The 22,850-nt window shown below is 37.6% G+C and overlaps 1 long non-coding RNA gene across 2 annotated transcripts in view; it reads right to left on the bottom strand.

Moving 5' to 3' along the window:
* LOC138850624 (uncharacterized) overlaps positions 1-12,595 on the bottom strand; it is a 130,597-nt gene extending 118,002 nt beyond the window's left edge. The window contains exons 1-3 of one of the 2 annotated variants that reach the window (XR_011390609.1): positions 12,333-12,595; positions 11,695-11,782; positions 8,761-8,858 (exon numbers count right to left, since the gene is read on the bottom strand). This is a non-coding gene — a long non-coding RNA (uncharacterized lncRNA). The remainder of the gene's footprint in view (positions 1-8,760; positions 8,859-11,694; positions 11,783-12,332) is intronic. The other variant, XR_011390608.1, reaches the window with a different exon arrangement.
* Between the last annotated feature and the right edge of the window lie 10,255 nt (positions 12,596-22,850).

The raw sequence follows: 22,850 nt of genomic DNA, 5'->3' as shown, positions 1-22,850 counted from the left end.
TCTCTTGTCTTCTAGGTTTCCTACAAAAAATTCTCATCAACTTTATTGAAAAGGTAGAAGAAATCTGAGGATCAATTCTAAGACTTAATAGAGTAGCTTAACTTCAAAAACAGTTAAATGTCCAACTAATACCATTAAGGCATTAGTTGAGAAAACTCTTAGCACGGCCACATGGAAAATAAAAAACTGAACTTGGTTCATGTCTACTGTTATGGACAGAATTGAGTTCCTCCCAGAACTCATATCCTGAAGTTCTAGAAAATAGCTTCAGTGAACTAACACAGATTTGGATAACAAGAAGTGGGATGCTACTGTGACAAATACCAAAAAATGTATATGTAGCTTTGGAACTGCGTAACAATTGGAGGCTGGAAAACTTTTTTAGGTGCATGTTAAAAAAAAAAAAAAAGGCTTAGGTTGCTTTGAAAACATTGTTGCTAGGATATGGGCATTAAAGGTGATTCTGGTGAGGACTCAGAATATAGGAGAACTACAGAAAAAACATTTGTATTTTCTTAGAGATACACGTATACTGTCATGAACAGAATGCTGGTAGAAATATTTATGTTAAAGGTGGTTCTGGCCGGCGCCGCGGCTCACTAGGCTAATCCTCCGCCTAGCAGCGCCGGCACACCGGGTTCTAGTCCCGGTTGGGGTGCCGGATTCTGTCCCGGTTGCCCCTCTTCCAGGCCAGCTCTCTGCTGTGGCCAGGGAGTGCAGTGGAGGATGGCCCAGGTGCTTGGGCCCTGCACCCCATGGGAGACCAGGAAAAGCACCTGGATCCTGGCTCCTGCCATCGGATCAGCGCAGCGCGCTGGCCGCGGTGGCCATTGGAGGGTGAACCAACGGCAAAGGAAGACCTTTCTTTCTGTCTCTCTCTCTCACTGTCCACTCTGCCTGTCAAAAAAAAAAAAAAAAAAAAAAAAAAAGGTGGTTCTGGTGTTATCTCAGATGGCAATAATGAACACGTTATTAAAACCTGGAGAATCCAGACTAATACAGATTTATAGAGTCAGAGTCTACATTTGAGGTGAACCAAAATGGCTGCTACAACACAGCCTCACTCAGGGATGGGCTTGAATAATAATTAAGAGGGGACACAGGACCACTGTTGCGGCACAGTGGGTTAAGTTGCCACCAGCCATGCCAGCCTCCCATTTTACCATCAGTTTCAGTCCCAGCTGCTCTACTTGTAGTCCAGCTCCCTGTTAAGGCACCTGGAAAAGCAATGGAAGATGGTCCAAGTGCTTGGGCCCAAAGCATCTAAGCATCGCCTACTAGCATCTAAGTGAGAGACCTGGACAGAGTTCCAGGCTCCTGGTTTTGGCCTGAACCAGCACCAGCTCTGTCAATGCTTTGGAGAGTACAGCAGTGGATGGAAGATCTCTTCCTCCATCACTCCCCTGGCAACATTTCTCTCTGTGACTCTGACTTTCAAATAAATAAATAAATCATTAAAAACAAGAACAATGATGAGAGAAAATCCTTCCAATGGGCAGATCTCGGATGAAAACATTCATCTACTTTTTGTGGAAAAGGAAGTGGCTCAAAATTATATGAACCAATGAAACATGGTGTGGTTGGTTGTTCAAAGGCATGGGAAAGAAATATTCACCTAGGGCAAAATGAATAAAGTGTATAAATAAATTTTTTGACAGGCAGAGTGGACAGTGAGAGAGAAAGAGAGACAGAGAGAAAGGTCTTCCTTTGCCGTTGGTTCACCCTCCAATGGCCACCGCGGCCGGTGTGCTGTGGCCGGCGCACCGCTGATCCAAAGGCAGGAGCCAGGTGTTTCTCCTGGTCTCCCATGGGGTGCAGGGCCAAGCACTTGGGCCATCCTCCACTGCCTTCCCAGGCCACAGCAGAGAGCTGGCCTGGAAGAGGGGCAACCGGGACAGAATCTGGCGCCCCGACTGGGACTAGAACCCGGTGTGCTGGCGCCGCAAGGCGGAGGATTAGCCTAGTGAGCCGCGGCGCCAGCCAAGTATATAAATAATTTTTATAACACTCACAGAATGAAATATAAAATGAAAATAAACACAAGCTACATAAAAATATGTGACCACACAAAATTATTGAGAATCAGAAGTCAGTCTGTAAAGCACACAACTGCATAAACCTGCACTAGATTGCCAGGGCTGCTGTAAAAAGGATAAAATTGAGATCCAGAAAAGGCACAGAGAGTCTCTAGGCACTGATAATGTATTTCTTGATAAAGTGACAGTTGAGTGTTAACTTTATCATTCAATTTATTCCTTATCCATTTATGTACTATTTTGAATGTGTGCTTTATGTCAGAGGTTTCCCAGGTAAGATTGATTTGTCTACCCATGTAGAGAGAACACTGAACTACCTCTCAGACGGATATGTACATTCTTCAGGCAGCTCATTCAGAAGAGAAAAGAGAGAGGACACCTCTCCCTAGTTAGATGTCACTCGACCTTTACTGAAAGGAGTAGGAAAAAGGGAAGAGAGAAACCATGGGCTTATTATTAAGTTCATAAAGCCTAGTCAACATAAAAAGAAACACCAAGAATGCAGAATAAGCATTGCCAATGTACACCAACATTAGACTTTTGTAAGGTTTTTGTGGTTTTAATTCATTGATCTTAAGAATTAAGATCGAAGTTGGCGAACTCAAAAGGCTTCCATAGCCTTGGCAACTCATGACTAGAGCCTAGGGAGATTACTGATGCCATAAACAAGAGTGTCAAATTGTTAAGTCAACAACAGGAGTCACTGTGTACTTACTCCTCATGTGGGATCTCTGTCCTTAATGTGTTGTCCAAGGTGAATTAATGCTATAACTAGTACTGAAACAGTATTTTACACTTTATGTTCTGTGTGGGTGCAAACTGATGAAATCTTTACTTAATATGTACTAAATCGATCTTCTGTATATAAAGATATTGAAAATGAATCTTGATGTGAATGGAATGGGAGAAGGAGCAGGAGATGGGAGCGTTGTGGGTGGGAGGGAAGTTATGGGGGAGAAAAAGCCATTGTAATCCATAAACTGTACTTTGGAAATTTATATTTACTAAATAAAAGTTAAAAAAAAGAATTAAAGCAAAGGACTCCTGGGGTCTGTGATCATTCCCTTCCACATAGCTACAAAGGAGGCTGGATAGCAGCAATTTTTGCCCTGAAAGGGACTTCATTGCAATAAAAGTGAGAGATATTTTAGTAAGAAAGGAGACAATTATATGAGGAAGCAACTAGAAGCATTTACAGTTCATCAGAATAGAGCTGCTCCTATCTTCCTAAAACCATTTTCTTGATAGTGTTTCCTTTGAGTATCTTCTTCAAGCCACTGGTGGGCAGTAAAGATTTGAATCCCAATTGATTGCAGTGCTGAACTGATTTTGATCTGAAATTGATTATACAGTACATTAAACACATCAACTCCAAAGGCCAATTTATACCCAAGGCTGAAAATGTACACCTTCTATTTCTCATACCCAACTATGTTGTCAAAAATAAGCAGTCTAGAGATTCTGTATTAAGATCAAATGAAAGCATTAGGATAATTCAACTATAAGACATCAACTTAGAGATATTCTAATAACAGAATGCCAAATTTGAATATAAGTTTCTCTGTAATTATCAAATTTCTAGGGCACAGTTTAACCCTTACATTAAATCCCCATAAAAGGTGGTCACTAGTACCCTAGCCATGATTTCTGTGCTCCATTAAAAAGGAAGAAAAGGGAAACTGAGTCTCCTGCCAATATTTTTTGAAGAATTCTTAGTTTCACATATCATTTTCATTTCCATTCCATTAGCCAGAACATAGTCATGTATCTTAGCATAGCTACAAATGAGATTGAAAAACAGGATGTCTGTTTTGGGTAGCACTTTAAAAGACCAAAAATCAGAATTATTTTAGTAAGGAAGGAGAAAATGAATATTGGGTAGAATCTAGACATTTTGTTAAAGCAGGTCTCATTTGAGATTTCTTTCATCTTTCTATATATAAAAAACTCATTAAATTTTAAATTTACCTCTGAACTTCCCGTTTTTAACATAGATGCTGTACTGTTTTTGAGTGTTTAATTATTTTCAGATTTGCTCTATGGTGGTTGTGTCTCCACTGCCTCCTACATAAGAAACCTGCCAGAATAACTTAAGAAACCATGGTGAGAGAAGGTAACATTTCAGAATATGGATAAACATGACACCAGGGTTAAATCCTTCTCAGGTGCTGGACATTGTGGCATAATCAATTATGCTAATGCTTGGGAGCCCATATCATAGTGACATTTGAGTATTGACTCCTCCACTTCAAATCCAGCTTCCTGTTAATGCATGTGGAAAGGCTGTGGATGGTGGCTCTAATATGTGTGTCCCTGCCACTCATGTGGGAGACCCAGATTGATGGAGCTCTTGACTCTTGCCTTAAGCCTAATACAGTTATGGCTGGTGTGAGCATTTGGGGAGTGGACCAAGGGACAGAAGATTCTCTCTCTCTCTCTCTTTCTTTCATCTTTTCTTCTTTGTCACTCTGCCTCTCAGAAAAGTAAATCTTTAAAAATAAATCCTCCTCAAGACACAAGGTCTATCCTCACTTCCCCTTGCGACAATTAGACAAATAACCAGTGTCAAATTGCAGCATAGCTTTAACTAGGGATTTGGAGGCCTGATGTGAAAGAAAATTGAATAAACACCAAAGATGTTATACAGCTTATCTGAAAGGTATTAACATAAGTCAGGAGAGTTTGCAGGGGAGTGGATTCCCTAGGATGATAAATCAAGGGTAAGAATGGAGGAAGAAATCTCAAATTGGCTAAAGTGGAGTTCACTAAATTGGGAATGAATTCTCTCATGGCAGAACAGCTCTGACAAGGACCCTGGGAGATGCAGCTAACATGTTTCCATGATATGCTTGGAAGCCTGAAAAAAGTGATGACTTTAGTTGAAGTGTAGATGCAGACTGGCCTTAAAGACAGAGAAGCAAGATGTGGCAAACTTATCATAAAACCAAATGCATATGATGTAGATCTTCAAGGAGTGAACTGCAACACATCTCCAGACACTTTGCCCAAATTTCCTATTCAGGATCATGCCCCCACTGCTACACCTATCAACCAACTGCAGATGACCGAGAACTTGCTCCTCCATGAGAACTACCCTGGGCTTGGGGTAGGAAAAATACATCCCACAACTCAGCAGCAAATGAGTACATCATCTGCTTTTGTACTCCATCAACAAAGTGAAGTGACAGAAAGTATGGTATACAAGATCCCTGATCTAGGACATAGATGTAGATATCTTATCCAAAGACAGTTCCAGCTAAGACTGCTGACGTGGGCACATCAAGATCTGACCCTCCCTATCCCAGTGAGCAACACCTCTGAAGGTTATTCTTGGTGGATTAGGATCTCAACTCCAACTGATTTGGGGGTCAGTTTCTTTCCACCAAATCCTGCCTTTCTCAGTTTCTTAAAAGTGTCTCTTCTGAAAGCATTCCCCAGTGGACCTCTGCATGGAACTCTGTCTCAGAGTCTACTTTCAGAGAACTCAAACTAAGACACAAACATACCTTCAGTGACCTCCATTCTGTAACATTGGTAACTCATATCTCTATGACATAAACATAGCCCATTTTCTTTCATCCTGAAATGCCATTTTTCAACTGGATAAATTCCTTCTTTTACTTTCAGATCAAGGTTCAAGTGTGTTTCATTATTCATTCCAGAAAATAAAATTAGTCACTCCATCAGTTGCAACCTTACAGCACTAATGTGGGAATTCCCTACATTCTTTCTTGTTTTTGGTAAAATAAAAAAAGAAAAGACATATTTTCATAGCCATATACATGGACTGGGGAGAAAATTGTTATGTGTATGCCTGTGTGTGATATGCGAGAATCAGGGGTAAGAAAGATTCAAAACCTTTGCATATTAAATATTTTGTTAATCATTTAATTGATCAATAAGTAGGTATGACGGGGTCTTCAAAAAGTGCATGGAAAATGTATTTTATAAAAAAGCACTGTCGATGGATTTCAAACAATTTTTCTACCAAAATAAACTTATTTTTAAATTACGTTTTCCATGAACTTTTAGTTCCCTTATAGGGGAGAGGTTGAGTTTCTCCCTCTCCTCACACTTTTCTTTCCCTTTCAACCTAACAAGAGTAAGTTTTGGTAGGATATTAAGCCATTAAAATCAGGGTATTAATAACTCTAGTAAGTTGTATCAGGTAATATTCTAATGGTCCTATAGGCATCAAATCATAATCTTCCTAGCAACCAGAAGAGAAAGATCTTACCATTATTCCCATTTTACAAATAAAGAACTGAGGCTCAAAAGGATTAAGTTACTTGCTGTGGTCACACAATTCAGAGTAACAGAAATGATCAATCCTCTTAAATATTAATACTTTAATGCCTGAAAGACTTGGTTTTCTTTTAAAAATAATATACTCATGGTTTAAGAAGCAATCATTATAAGAAAAAGGTTTGTTTGTTAGATATTTCCCCTTTTAAACTCTTGAAGTTATACACCATCCACTACCATCACCATCCAAGGAAGACATACTCTATACTTCCAGATCTGAGGCAGGACCCTCAGCAGGTAGCAGAGTGAGGGAAAAGATCAAGGCAATTTACAAGGCTGAGAGGACAAAGAAGAAAACCATTGTGATGAGTCCCTTAGACACTTAATATAATTACTGTGTACCCCAGAACTGAAGTATAAAATGTTTTTGTAAGGCCTTCAAGACTCCATTTGTGCATATAATCAACTAATAGTGACATAAATTTCCTCCTGGTTATGAATGAAATCTACTTCCTTTCTCATTACAATAGTACATCCTAGGAGTTATTCATGGATGCAAGTTTACCAACACTTCGCCTAGCACAGTTTCTTTGCACAGATAAAGCATGTAATAAATCTTTGTCTCCTTTAATTAAATTATGTTTTGCATACTTAGTTTTCCCTGTATGAAATTTAGCTTCTTATTTGACAGAATCAATAGGAAGAGAAGTCAGACTAATCAAATGTCATTATAAACAATTAACATGTTTATTACAGTGACCTCAAATAAAAATAGATAAGATGAGAGAAATTTTAGTCAGTGAAGAGAACTTTCCATCTCACTCAGAGGCAGAGAATTTTCACTTTCATTGGGAGGCAATGGAGTGTGGAGAAACAACTCCTGGATCAGTAGTCAGGGACTGCATTCTTGTCTCCAATCTGCCAGGAAGAGCTTGCAGCATCTCAGGCAAGTTTTTGTGACTTTTCTTAGCTTTCCAATTTTAGAGATATTGCAAGACTCCAATGAGATAATCTGTGCCACAACTCTACAAAAATGCTGCCAAGTTGGAAAAATAGCAATTATTTTGTTGCTGCTCACAATTCTGTATGTACACTAGACCTTCCATAAATTTCCATTCATCAAAATTAAGCTCCTTCAATAGCACATATATGAAGGTTTTAATAACACATTAAACTATAATAAAAGTAAATGAATTATATTAATTATATATAATACTTAAATAATATTTATAACAGCACAGTGAGGACTCTAGACTTATCTTCACTTCACACATAAGTATTACAGAGGTTACATAACTATTACAGGTTTCTTAATTGGTAGATGCAAGAGAATAGGTTCAACACAGGTGTACTGGTTAATATTATATATATTATTTTCATCATGCTATTCCTATTCTATTTGTTGTCTATTTTTTTCCTGAATCCCTAAAGGAAATATTATCAGCATGAAAAACAGACCCACTAAGGGCTCCCAATTACAAAACAAGCTCCAAACAATTCGAATCTGTTCCAAAGTCAAGTAAATGCATGCACACACCCGCACACACACACACAGAGGAAGTATATGTCTTCATGGTATTAATGATTACAATGAGAATAATACATGCTGTGGTGAAAACTCTATGTTCATGGAAATATTTCTTATTTTCTAATTTCTTTTCTTTACATAACTATCTTCTCTTGCAAAAGCAAGTGCAATTTGGAAAGTTTCACTTCGAAAACATTTTTATTCATTTAAAGAATGGTCTGCCTGCGATACCACTAAGTATATCAAAACCAGTAATTCAAAGGAATCATATTGTAACACGTCACCATTCCCATCATGATACCACCATTCCTCAAGCAGTTCCTCAAAAAATATGAAAAGCTTTATTCAGACAGCAATATTTATTTTGAACAGAAATAGAAATATGTGCTGAACTGTTGATAAAAGTTCTGATTGCCTGTGAACCCCAGAGGCATCCATCTATACATTAGCATAGATAATAATTGCCTGCTTTCTGATGATGTGTATGAAGTTGACATTCTAGCTACCTGTTTCCATGAGCAACTATAAAATATTTACCACTTCTGGCATTTGACCAACTAATTACCTTGAAAAATTCAACCAGAGTCTGCATAAAACGAGAAATTAAACTTTTAAAATAGTTTCTTTACAACATTTAACTGTGTATTCTCCTTAGTTCTAAGTAGTCCTTGAGGCTAACAGTCTCAGGGTGCTGAAAAAGTTATCCAATGATCCTAGAAATAATAACAAAGGTCATGTTGGTGGTTTTCAAACACACTTTATGTATTTAATTGAAAAATCATTTCTCCTTTGCCTTCTATCTACATCTATTGTACTTAATGCTCTGAACATTAGCCCTCAGAATAAAGAAATGAATAATATATGAGTTGCTCTTTATTATGATTTTGAAGACTGATTTAAAATTAATTTTCAAGACTATTATGGAATACCAAATGTCGTGTTCACTAGTACCTGTGCACTGCTCCCCAATTGCAATGTGCTGTTTGCCATAGCCATCTGTTCATAGCCTTCTCTTTTCCAACTTGAATGAGTATTGCTGCAACCTCTTTCTAAAGGGAAAGAATTAGGGATTTGAGTCTCTTCACCTTTTTGCAGAAAGTTCACATCAAATTTGCACTCTGTAGATAGGAATTATACAAAATATACAATTATAGAAACTGGCAAAATTCTTTGTGATATAGTTGGGTGTGCCAGAAAAGTCTGATATTGCATTTAAGCCACAGATCTTATAGCATAAATGCTCATAAAGTGTATAATACCATGTCTGGAGGGACCATGGATATGAATGCAGTGAATAACTGTGGAATTAACATACTCCATAAAACAATACTGGGAAAGAGTATTTTCATACAAAAGCTAAAGCCTTCAACACATCATAATTATACTCATCAAGCAAGCAGAGCTCCTTAAAGTTTAAATAGCATTTCTTGGCTGAAAGTAGGGTCCTTTGTAAGTATTACATAATATTAAACTTGTGAAGTTATCCTATCCAGACAGAATATAGTCATACAGTGAACAACTTTTTTGATCTACTCAACGTGGAACACTACTAATTCGAAGGAATGGAGTAGGAAGGAAACAGGGCTCAATGAAAACAACTGATGAAGAGATTTTCCTCAAACTGTAGAAAGAATATATAGACTAATACACTATCAGGTAAAAAGAATAGAAAATCAAAAAATCAAGTAGCAAAGCAAGCAGCATTCTTCCTCTTCAATCTCAAAAGAAATATGCTTTATGCAGATGCCTCTTCTTTAGCAAAGAAATTAGATAATCTGAAGATAATATCTTGTGAATATGTCACTGAGGTGTTTCCATTTACCCAGAGCAGAGATTGTGGCAAAATTCACTCTGTGAAAATGGCAAGCATAGAATGCTTTCTCTCTCCTTGCCAATACATGCAAATGGTGTCTAGTTTCCTTCCCAGGTCAATTGATCAATGCTTGAAATAAATTCCAGGAGCGAATGTGACATTTCAGGCCTATTGATCCCCACAGTTGATATAGATGATCAGGCCTGCTCCCTAGGCATCATTTTCTTCTTCATCACTTTGTGTGGGTCATACTAAAGCTGCAATTCTAATCAATTTCCAGATAAAGCCAAGCCATTTGTAAAGTACAACTATATGAGGGGAGCAGTTCTCTTACTAGTAGTTTTAGCCAAATAAACTTCATTTCTAGAACCATTTCTTGATTCAACTAGTTTGAGACTTTAGTTTGTATCAGCCATGTAACTTATGAATTTTTGTCATATCCATTAAATCATTGGGTGAGTCTGATCGTATCTCTGACTGCCATGTCCATAACTTCCAACTGGCATGAGATGCCAAAAATCAAATCAATGTCATGATCCTGAACAATCAGGGGCATGCTCAAATATATTCTGCCTGGCTGAGTGCCAATTTACTTGATCCTTCTCTACATATTCCACAACATTAAACCTTTATTTTAGGCTAAGGCAAGGACAACTTGAACTGCTAAGTCTCTAGAACAGCAAGTTATGACTAGGATTGGGGGTGGGTGGGGGCCAAAATCAGCAGGAGGCAGAGTCTGTGCAGGTGGAAGTGGAAAGCAAAGTGCAAAAAGACTTGGGAATTATGGCAATCAGAAACTGTTATAGATGAGGACAAATGCCTTATTCATTATGAGAGAGTGCAGAAGTATAGCACACTGTCTCATTAACTGAATATTCCCTGGGATAGTTACCAAAGACCGAAAAATAGAATGCTAGAGAAAGCGAGAGAGGCAGGGAGAGGGAGAAACCACATACATATGTATTTAAAGTTGTTTGTCCATCACTGAAAGGAGATTATACTAAAAGGTACCCAAGAGAGCAAAAAAGGAGACACTAATGTTGCTGTTCCTTTCTCAGGCCATCAAGTAAGGCAAAATAAAGAGCTTGATATATCAGACAGGGTTTTAGCTGAATGTGTCAGCATGGAATACAAGCACTATAGCAAAAGCAATGGATTATATGTTTTCAAAACCCATGTACGTTATGTAATCTACCCAGCAGTGACTGCAGGGTGAGACACATCAGGTGGGGATAATCAAACAAGCTTTACCAGTAAACACTTCCATGAAGATTTTTTTTTTTTCAATTGAAACCACATTTCCAAGGACAGCTTTTATTCAATTCAACAAACTCCTGTTTTTAATAGCTTATTTAAACCTGTTTTTCTTTTTTTTTCAACAATTCATTACAGGCTGCAAAAGGCTCTGTGAAGCATTTTGAAATGGGCTTTGCACTAATGTGATAAGAGATAAATTTTCAAAAATAAATAAAATAAAAGCCAGTACAGCATATGGTGCTTACCACTCAGAAATTTCTGGTTTTCATATGAAAATTCACCAGAGAACACTGGCATTTTTAAGGAACAAACAAAAATGCTTTTATATCCATAGGAATGATCTTGTTTCTCCCATATCTTAATTAACTTTAAGGGTGGAATCATTACAAAATTTTAAGAAGCAATATTGAGAATTGCATAGCAGAGACACTAATGTTTATTACAAACCTGCTATTGTGTATTATGCTGGGCATTTTGCATGTCATCTCCCACTGGACTCTTGCAATAATCCATCAAGGTAGGTACTATTATCCCACTTTAGAAATGAACATGTTGAAAACTTTCTCAACATTCTACAGCATTGAAAGTAACAGGATATGTACCCAGATCCCTAATTCATGAATTCAAAATTACAACCTAAGGGAAAAAAAAAAAAAAAAAAAAAACAACAAGAAAAACCATTGTCAACAGAACCAATATCCCCTTGCTTTCAGACTCTTGTCAGATTAATCACCACTATAATGAACAGCACGATCCAAAGGGGTTTTCCTTCTTTGTATATTAGGGTTTCCAAGGAAGCAACAAAGCTATCTTACCATGTGAATCCTGTGGGAGTTCAGAGCCTATATCCAGGGAAAGTTGTAGAAGAGTTTCAAAGACAGCATTTTCTTTACTCTGGGCTCCCTTGAGGTTGGCATTGTACATAGTTGGATAGAAGAATTAGGAAAGGAGTAGAAAAAGTAGATCAGATTGGGGGAAAAAAATCTTACTTGTTACAACTTTAAGGTTAGTTTCTTTTTTAACATAATTCCATTTGGAGAGAAATAATAAAGCAAAGAGGTTAGGTGAGAGTGAAAGTGAAAACGAATGTGGGGGACACGCTTTCTTCTATGTAAGTGAGCACATGCACGACAGAACAGCTTTAAAAAATACCGAAAGCTTGTGAAGAATGTGTAAGAGCTCAAAAGAGAGCTCTCAGGTTTATGGGATTCCTCACTTCAACCAGTTCGTATAATTATCACAATAACTCTGGAAATAAAATAGCACAGTCAAGTTTCTCTAGCCAGTAACCTAAGGCTCAGAGTATAAACAAGCAGCACAAAGTAACACAGTTCTGGACAGGATTTAATGATGCAGCGATCTGACAAAACTACGCTTTAGGCATTCCCACTGCAGGCATATGTGTGTCTATGTGTACTTGTGGTTATATAATCCGAAATATAGCAATACTTACAAATAACTGAGGTCATAGATTAGCAACTCATGTCCACAGTGCTCTTCCCAAATCAATCCACCTAAACTCTCCCACATCGCTCCGAAGAGCAGGCAACTTTGATTGCCAGTCGCGCCATGTGAGCTGCTCTGCTTGGGCTGTGGAGGTCAGATGCACTTGAGACTTAATGACCTCCTCTTCCTCGCTTCCCAGAGCTCTCAATCAGTAGCATAAGAAAAAGAATCCATAGACAAATGACTTCACTTCCTCATTCTCAGGTGGAATGTCTCTGAGGAACCTTCTCTGTGACTTCTCACAGGTTCCCAGAGAGACTGAGCCTCAGGTAGCTACAGAGGTTCCTTCTCATTTATATGCTGATTCTTCAAAAAGTTCATGGGAAATGTCCATTTATCTGTTGACGACATTTTTCACAAGCGTGTTGAGGTGCTCTCTTGTACCTACTTGAGCTCCCTTCCATGTCCTCTGTCCTGTCCCCACTTGCAATGTGCTCCTTGAGATTTCTTCCCAAATAAACCACTTGCATTCAGTACCTATCAGGTTCAGCTTCAAAGGCGAGTCAAGCCAACACAAACTTCAGAGGAGAGGCAGAATTCAAACTAAACCCTGAAAAAAAAAGTGATACTACAAAAGGGAGGAGGAAATGTTGTTAATGTCTTGACAGGTGGGACGGGGTCCTAGAGCTTTAGCAGGAACAAAGCACAAAATATCCTCCTGTTTCGTTATTGATTTTTAAGATAAAGACATACTATTTTCTAGCTTAGGATACAAACATATATTAAACCTCCATGTTAAAAGGAATATATGACAAAATGGTACAGGGAAAAAGATAACAAAGGAGGTGACCTGAGTTTTTGTTTCATGTAGAAGAATTTCCAAATTTCCTCACAGACAAGGTAGTGAGCAAAGCAACATTTATTTAAGTCAGAAAACTCCTGCCACAGCAACCAGGATGGGGCCTCCAAGACAGGAAGACCTGAGAAACTACTTATCCTGGAGTCTTTTAAGCATAGTTCAGGGAACAATCAAAGAGTAGGAACAAAACCAACCAATCAGAAGGCTGGAATTGTAATCCAGTCTAGTCTGCTCATAACACAAAACAAACAAAACAAATCAGAAGGGTGAGATAGGAAACTTCTTTTCTCATGCTAAAATTAGAAACTAGCAAGGGTGGATTTAGCACTTTCGTCTTGCTAAAAGTAGATTTTGTGGTGAAGTATCATTTTGTACATTCTACTGGGCCTTCTGCTTCTCTCATTCCCACAGGGACCTGACCTAACTGCCTATTAGTTTATCTATCTCCTCACACGTGGATTTTAGACCAGTGAGATCCATTTTGGAATTCTGACCTCTAGAAATGTAAAACGGTATATTAGTTACTTATAATCAGTAAATTTGTGCTAACTTATTGGAGCATCAATAGGAAACCAATGCAAGTAGTAATCTTAATTTTAATATAAAATGAATCTACTTATTGTGATACAAATTCTTAGATATTATTGCAAGGTATAGAGAAAAATTATACTGATGGAAAATAGCACTGTCTATAACACATCCAAATGGGTTTACTGGTTATGATTTTATTGGAACTATTTTGCAACCTAAATTTTAAATAACAGAAATACAAAATAATTCCAGTCTGCACTCATGCAAATTTTGTTCTGTCCAGTACAACTTCAATTAGCTTCCCTCCCTCACTGAAGAAAAGGCTAGTTTTGCTTCAATTTATACATTCATTTCAATATTCCAAGTCTATAAATGTGTTTGTTCTTTGGATTCTCCTTTGAATTGGTTGTAATGCCTCAGCAGCTTTCTCATTAATGAGTTAAATAAAAACTTTTATCATGGTTCATTTTATATCTCTAAGCTAGTCATGATTTTACTCTTTAAATTACCTTTTAACAAAATTGACAGAACCTACATGCTGTTTAAAGAAGTGAAAAGAGGAACAGTAAAGGAAATAGAAGGTATATTATCAGACATTCACTTATATCAATATACCCTGAAGATTCCTAGCTTTGGGAATAGCTGTGTTGCTGCGCTCTGATAATTCCCTTGGAAGTAAATCACCTATTTTAACTTTCTCCCATAGTGGCTTTATTCTCAAGAAAACTTTCAATATGAGGCAGAAAAATAAAATACTTTGTCATTTCTAGATTCCCTGGGTCTCAGCATATGTGATTCTAACTGGATATGCTGTTCCAGGGTCTTCGTCAGTCACATCATTCATCCAGATAACTATATATTAAATATCAATAATGTGACTTGATCTAGAAACATGGACTGCCCCAGTGAATACGAGACCTTCATCCTCATAGAGCTTACGTTCTATTGAGATAGAACCCCCATAACAAAAACCAGTGAAGCAATTAGTAGCATACTAGAGGATGATATGTTAGGGGATGTTTTGTTAAAAGAAAAGGTTATAAAAAAAAAAAAAAAAAAAGGAAAGGTAAAGCCAGGGGGATCTAGCACAATATCAGCGGAGTCCATCTTATAACATTAATTAGAGATCAGATGGGCCCCATTCAAAGAGCAGAATTTGAGCAAAATTTCAAGAGCTGAGCAAGGGAGCTGTGCAGGTAACAGTGAGAAGAAAGAATCAAACAGAAGAAACAAGGGAGCTGTGCAGGTAACAGTGGGAAGAAAGAACCAAACGGAAGAAAAGAGCCAATGTAAAGACTCTACTGCAGATAAACCATGGGAATTTTTAACAATAAGCAATAATAACAATAAATAATAACAATACACAATAACAGAAGCTTCATCCAGGCCTCCCATCTGGGTGAAGGGGCTCAAGCACTTGGGCTGTCCTTCACGGCTTTCCCACGCACGTTAGCAGGGACCTGGATCTGAAATGAAGTAGACAGGACTCCAGCTGGCACCCGTACGGGTTGCCTGAACTACAGGTGGCAGCTTAACTTTCTATGCCACAGCACCATCCCCATCTTGTACACTCTTAAAGCGACTACCCCTTTTCTTATTCCTCAGGGTCCTAATCTAACTGCCCATTAGCGGATCTAACTGTCACAGAGGAAAAATCACGTAGAATCTCCTTGGCCACTTTATGGACTTTGGCCTTAATATGGATCAAATGAGAAGTCTTAGGGAATTTTGAGCAGAGAAATGCTATCACCTAAATTACATTTTTCAAAGATTTATCTGCTATGTTGTGAACTGATCTAAATAAACAAACATGGAAGCAAGTTAAGAGGCTAATTACAGAAAATCAGGTAAGAAATAATAGCTTGACCCAGAGATCACAGTAGAAATACAGTTGTGGTGAAATGTAGCAGATTATGAATACAGTATGAAGACAGAAACAAAAGCTTTTTCTGACATTTTATATATGGTGTTTGCAAAACAAAACAATCAAGTATGAGTCCATAATTTCTTGACCTCGGCAAGTACAAGGAAATGGAAAAGGCTATTAGAATATTGAGTACTGCATCAGGAGCAACCTAGAGACCGTGGCAGCATACAAGAGGATGTGGGTAAGTTACATGGAAATACTACACTATTTTATATAAAGGACCTGGAAATTGACAGATTTTAGTATCTACAGGGAGCCCTGGAATCAATCCCCTGGAGATATGATGGACAATTTTTATACATGAATCTTGTATTCACAAGGAGACATTACCTTAAGCAGTTGCAATGTTACTCATTTAAAGAACCACATAGGAAAACAGAGTGTGTAAGTGCAGAAATAGTGTAGGAGGTTGGCTGTGGTAGGTGAAATGCATTGTCTAAATGGTTTAATTTTCTCAATAAAAATGGTAGTAAGATCCTTAGCTAACAGTGAAAAACAGAGGAGGTATTGACATTGAAGCAAAAGTGAGAAATATTCGTCAAACTGGGAAAATGAAGAGACTCCGAATGTATACTGCAATGACTAGCTGTGGTGAGTCCTCTCTTGAAATTCATAGTCATGAATCTAAAATGAGACAAGTTGTCTACTGGTATGTTTTCCTCCAACTACATTCAGCTATGGAGGCACAGGTACAGAGTAGGTAGACAGCTGGGTTTACTTTGGGGTTCAGCTTGCCAGATGAGTTTAAAATTTCCAGGACACAGAGGATATGTTTAACTTACTAAAACATGTTATATATGGGAGATTTTATTTTTTAAATATTTATTTATTATTTGAAAGGCAGAGTTACAGAGAGGCAGAGAGATGGTGAGAGAGAGAGAGAGAGAGAGAGAGGTAGAGAGAGAGATCTTCTGTCCACTGGTTTACTCCCCAAATAGCTGCAACAGCTGGAGCAGGGCCCATCTGGAAGCCAGGAGCGATGATCTTCCTCCTGGTCTCCCATGCGGGTGCAGGGGTCCAAGGACTTGGGCCATCTTTCGCTTTCCCAGGCCATAGCAGAGAGCTGAATCGAAAGTGGAGCAGCCATGACTCAAACTGGTACCCACATGGAATGCTGGCACTGCAGGCGGCACCTTTACCAGCTACATCACAGCGCCAGCCTCTGGAGGAATTTTAAATTTCTTGGTTATCATATCAGGAACTGAAAGCGTGTTATTCCCAAGGACTTATTTACTCAAAAATTTTTAAGACTCTCGTATATCTGATAAGAATTAAGGAGCAAGTATTAATAATAAGGTTGGATTTTAAAAGTTCTTATATTGACAAACTAATTTGGAAGTTATTTACAAGGAGATAAAAGTGTATTGTGATGGCACATTTTACCATGACAAATAATTCAACATTTCCTTGCTGTATCAGCACAAAATGTAGTTTCAAGTACAGCTGACATTTTCATTTATTGTTAGAAGTCTGTGTTTTATTTCCCAACTTATCCGTGTTTTATTTCCCAACTTGGATGACTGTCTCCTTTAAGCAGATACCCAGTTTCATTTCTTCTATGCCCTATTGAAGTTAGCAAGTGAGAAAGTGAATGGAAAATTCACTAATTGGAAAATGGAAAATTATCTAAAATAAACACCAAAAAATTAACAAGCAATAAAATCTCTGATTAAAGTGATCAAGCTTACTGTGTTTGGTACAATGTTTCTGTTTTGAGATGAAGCCCTCAGCACTGTACACAAAATATAACACAAATACTCAAAGCCATATTGTGGGTTTTTAAGTGATCTCTAAGGCACGTTCTTTGATTGTAGTTGTTGATGAAGATTAGCTCAAAGAAGAATTTAAATTTAAGTGTCATTACTATATTGTGCTTCAGTAATTTAAATATAACTTAAAAGATTTTTTGTACACAAAAATAAGACACATTGCCATGTAAGGGCCGTGTCTATCATGGTTTTAAGAAAATAATAAAATCTGAGGCAGATTTTATGACTAAAATATAAATCCCCGAAAAACTGTTTATGATGGAAATGCTGACAGACTGTAACAATAGCAGTGCTAGCAGGCGCCGCTGCAATACAAACATCATCAGCCAATTCACCTCTTCATTCATGTCTGTTGCTAAGTGTTTAGTTACTGTAAATGCTTCAGATTTTGCATAATTTATGTAAATTATTAAACACCTGTTCTCTTCCCAGAAAACAAAGATATGAAACAGTCTCCTTAGTTTAATTGATTCCTGGCTTGAGTTCTGTCATTGTTTCCCCAGCAACTACAAGGGAGTTGTAGCTCCCTGATGGTCAGATATTGTTGGAAAGAGACAGATGTTAGGAATTGATCTCTGAGACACATATATCTATGCAGTTTCTTATGTGGATGACCAAACATGTAAATGAATAAACTTAAATATCATTGTTCCTACTCAATGCATTTAGGACAAAATGTGCACACTTTCAATAACACTTATTTGGTAAGCAATTTTTGCTACTTTTTCCATACTGTTTTTTAATATATTTTCAGCATTAGCCTTAAATTGAAAAAAACATAAAGGGGTCATATTTTCCTTATTCTCTTCTACATATCTAGATCAAATCACATGCTTCAAAAATTTCCGAACAGCTAATTCAAGAGTAAAATGAAAACTACAGGTGCTGACTTGAAGCCTGTTAGATAAACAACACATTATGTGAGAAACCATTAATTGCTATTATTACTTTCCTCTCTAAATGACCCAAAAATTTCCAGACCAAAATAATATTGGAACCATCTACCACCCTAGACAGGGATTTTAATTGGCTCTATATTACACAAAATCATATATAAACTACAATTTGTAGTTACACTGAACCAGTTGAAATGTAATGTATTATATCTATAAATAAAATCTTTCTATGAAATTACTTTCCTTGTATAGTGTATTTTGTAAGTTATTATACTCATAAAGGCATTTAAACTTATTTATAAAACATAGCACTGATGAATCAATTGTTCTACAATTTAAGAGCAGACAACTCCAGCTACCACAGAAATCTAAGTTAATCACTGAAGTCATAAACTAAGAAGCAAGAATAGAGAGAAAGGAGAACAAGAAAAGTGTTTAAGTTTCCTCAGTCTATCATACCTATGTTCTTTAGCAGTATTTATAAACCTTGTCCATAACTGTATAAAATATTCAGCATTTGAAATCAATGTGGAAAAATATATCTTAAGAATTCTGACTTAGAACTCAATTCATATTCATCTATCAAAATGGCAAACTTTAACAGTTGGACTTAATGAGAATTTGAAATCAAAATGTTTTATTTATGTATTCATTCACTGGTTTATTCAAAAGACAGAGTGATGGATAAAGAGGGAGAGACACACAAAGAGAGAGAGACAGAGAGACAGAGAGAGAGAGATTTTTCCATGCACTGATTCCTTTCCCAAATATCCACAACAGCTGGGACTGGGTCAGATAAAAACCAGGAGCCCAGAACTCCATTCAGGTCTCCCATGTGGGTGATGGGGACTTGAGTACTTGAGCTATCATCGACTGCCTTCCCAGGCCCATTAGCACGGAGCTAGAGCAGGAGCAGAGTAACCAGAACTTGAACTAACACTTCAATAAAGGATGTTGGTGTGGCAAGTGTGAGCTTAACCTGTTGTGCCGTAATACCCACCCCCTCAGAATCTTTTAAATTAACCTAAAAGAAAGGAAAAAAAAAAAAAAAAACAAAAGCTATGTTAATTATGTAAACAGTAATTCATTTAATACAACTTGAATGAGGTCAAATTTTATAAAAGATAAATATCCAACATAATAGATGTTATATAAATAAAAAAAAAACTTGGACATTTAACTTGAGTTATGCTTCATAGTATGATGTCAGTAATACACGAAATGAAACAATATATCTAGTACATGGGAAGCAGATTTTGTAACTGCCATGTTTTTCAGAATAACAACAAAATTTCAGCAATGTTCAATTCCAGGCATTTTTTCTTATTCACATGTCTATGGCTCAGCTAGGATTTGACCAATCTTAGGTGGGCTCTTCTGGACTGATTTCTAAGACTGTGATGAGTCCAAATGTTTTCTGCCTATCTCTCATCACCTTGAACCATTGGGAACCTAAAGCGTATGCTCTTCACAGTTGAAGGCAGGAGCTCAAGCGAGCTAGCCCACCTGTATGACATATCTCAACCCCTTGCTTACATGTTACCTGCTAACGTGGCAGCAAAGTAACTCACCTGGTGCAGCCCAACATTAGTGGGATAGGGAAATATGGTCTTCTCATGGAGATAAAGAGAGACAGAGGGAATACTTTCTAAATGAATTTTTAATCTCCACAGGCAGCTGTTATTACCACTTTCATTGCCATTATAAACTGAAGCTTATAACTAATAGATAACTAATGCCAACTTCAAAGGGAGGATCTCTGGTGAGGTAGTGAAAGAAAGAAATCAGCCATTGCAGTGGAATTGGCCACATCCCTGCCCCCATTGGCACATATGTGCATGAGTGTGTGCGTGTCTGTGTGTGTGTAACAAGAGTTTTATTTTAGAAATGATCTTCAGATTGCATTGCTTGCTCAGAAGACTTTCTTGGCCCACGTCCTGTCCCATGATCTTCTGAGCACTGCCACTCTTCCACAGGAACGGTCTGCGTACATCAAGCTTCTTCAATATAATTTTATATACTGCCCAGCTCCCCACTTGCCATCCGTCACATCTTATTGAGTAGGGGTTAATACCTGTGCCAGCTTGGTTCAATCAAATGATCTGTCCAGTGGAATTTAAATGAAATCTAAAATGTATTGTCCTGCATATTTCCATCCGATGCAAAGACCTGATACACCCTGAACCTAACCGTGTATGGCAAAGCTTGGTTCAAAAAGAGGGGCAAAGAGGCTAGCAGATAAACTTGGAAGACATAAAAGATCTGACTTTGTTTCCGGTTCTTTGGTTCCTGGTTTACCTCTCATGAAGCCTAACCCTTCTTGGGCTCTGTGAGGTAACCTAATACCGATCAAATAATTTGATAGTGGGTAAATAAAGTGGTATTCTATCTCTTACACCCAAAATAACCTCGGCTCAAAGTAGAGAATTCTTGTGTTTAGATCTGGAGTGAGCATATCAATGGAAAGCAATAAAATTGTCTCTCAAATATTTCTAGTTCACTGCCACTTATATAACCTGTCACCTGTAGTTTTTCATTTTATTTTCAACAATTCAGAACTAAATGAAATGCAACAAAACTAAATTCAACTCAGTGAAGTACGTAGAGTGTATAAGATTATCTACATTTAATGTAAAGAACAGATGAATTCAATAACATAGTATAGAGATAGTTAACACACTTAGGTAATTAATTTCAGAAAATATTTCTAGATCATGCTTTTCTCTTTCTTTACTAGGACTCAGAAAAACACCTAAAATGTAGGATGATGTCACTTCTAACACCTCACATTGTGTGTTTTACTTCACACACACACAAAAATACTGTACAGCCATTCACCTGTGTATCCCAGATGTCCATTGACTTTCCTTTGTTTCCCTAGTCTTTTGAAAAGAAGAAAGGTTTAGAGAGCTGTTTTCTCGCTAATGTGATGAAACTATTGCTTATTTTACACTTGTTCACTGATGTCATGCCCGTACCCTGTATCTGCCAGCTTTATACAGAGTGTCCTTTGCTTCTGTCCACGATGAGCAAATCACATGCTATGTGCCCTGCTGCCTGCTTAACTCAATTTTCAGAAGATACAAAACAGAAGTCAACTGCTCCTTTTGTTTTTCCAAGACCAGCATACAAGGTTTTGATACGTGTGTTCATTTCTTTTCTAAATTGCCGTATGGTTCTACATCAGTTAGAAAATCTTAAAGTTTTAGCGACTATGAATTTTCTGTGAGTGCAAGAAGGAAAGAATCTGAATACAGAAGACTGCCATATCAAAGAAAATCTCTATGAATGTCTTCTCTATTTTGCCCTTTCTTCTCTTCTCATAGGTGCCTACACCTTTTCAAAGAACCTCTGGATTAAGATCATCCCATACAACTCCAACCCCACTTCTTCAGGAGAACTCCAATCCCCTTCATAGGTGAAATCTCATTCTCTGGATTCATTAAATGCTTGCCTCATATTCCTTCCACTTTACCTATCTACAGAATTATTGAAAGGACTAAATAAATTAACACATGGGAAAGGCTTAGATCAGTACCTGAACGCAGTATGTCATGAATATCAGCAGCAGCAGCAAAATTAGCTTCATCACCGATGTTTTTCATATGGCAGTGTTTAAGAAAATAGACACAAGAAGAATAACCTGGCTTTGCCATGCTGTGACCACTTGGTATTTATTTAACCCCTTTATAACACATTTCTTTATCTGTGAAATAAATATGGTAATAGAGCCTATATCATTAGATGATTATGAGGATTGAATGAACCATTATATACAAATTCTTAAAGAATTGTTGTCATTTAATAAGTCCGATGTGTGTTTTTTATTTTTTTAAGATTTATTTATTTTATTTGAAAGGCAGAGTTACAGAGAGGCAGAGGCAGAGAGAGAGAGAGGGAGACAGGGAGAGAGAGAGAGGTCTTCCATCCACTGGTTCACTCCCCAAATGGCCATAATGGCCAGAGCTGAACCGATATGAAGCCAGGAGCCAAGAGTTTCTTCCAGGTCTCCCACGCAGATGCAGGGTTCCCAACCACTTGGGCCATCTTCTACTGCTTTCCCAGGCCAAAGCAGAGAGCTGGATTGGAAGTGAAGCAGCCAGGACCAGAACTTGTGCCCTTATGTGATGCCAGCACTGCAGACAGCAGCTGTACCCGCTATGCCACAAATGTCAACCCCAAAAGCACTGAGTTATTATTTTTATTAAGATTACTATCCACATAGATTGTTCTGTGTCAAGATCTTGTAAAAGTTGTCTTCCTCAGGTTTGCCCCCAATGACAATGATATACATTGCTAATCAACTCCAAAGATGCTTGTGAACAGCTGCCCTATCGATAAAGGAAGTAATGCACACAATTAGCTTTTCCTGTTCAAAATTCTCACCAGTATCACTCTGGTCTGCTCCTTCCTTTATCAAATGTAACTATTAAAATAAGCACATCTATCAAGGACAGATGTTAACTTATCTTTCAGCTTCATTCTAAATACATACTGAGAAAGGGAAAACATATTTCTCCAATTAGCAAGGAGACTGTCTGCT

Source organism: Oryctolagus cuniculus, chromosome 7 (genome assembly GCF_964237555.1).
Source record: "Oryctolagus cuniculus chromosome 7, mOryCun1.1, whole genome shotgun sequence".
NCBI lineage: Eukaryota > Metazoa > Chordata > Mammalia > Lagomorpha > Leporidae > Oryctolagus > Oryctolagus cuniculus.
The sequence above is the reverse complement of the archived record's forward strand: the minus strand, read 5'-3'. Positions and strand labels throughout refer to the sequence as shown.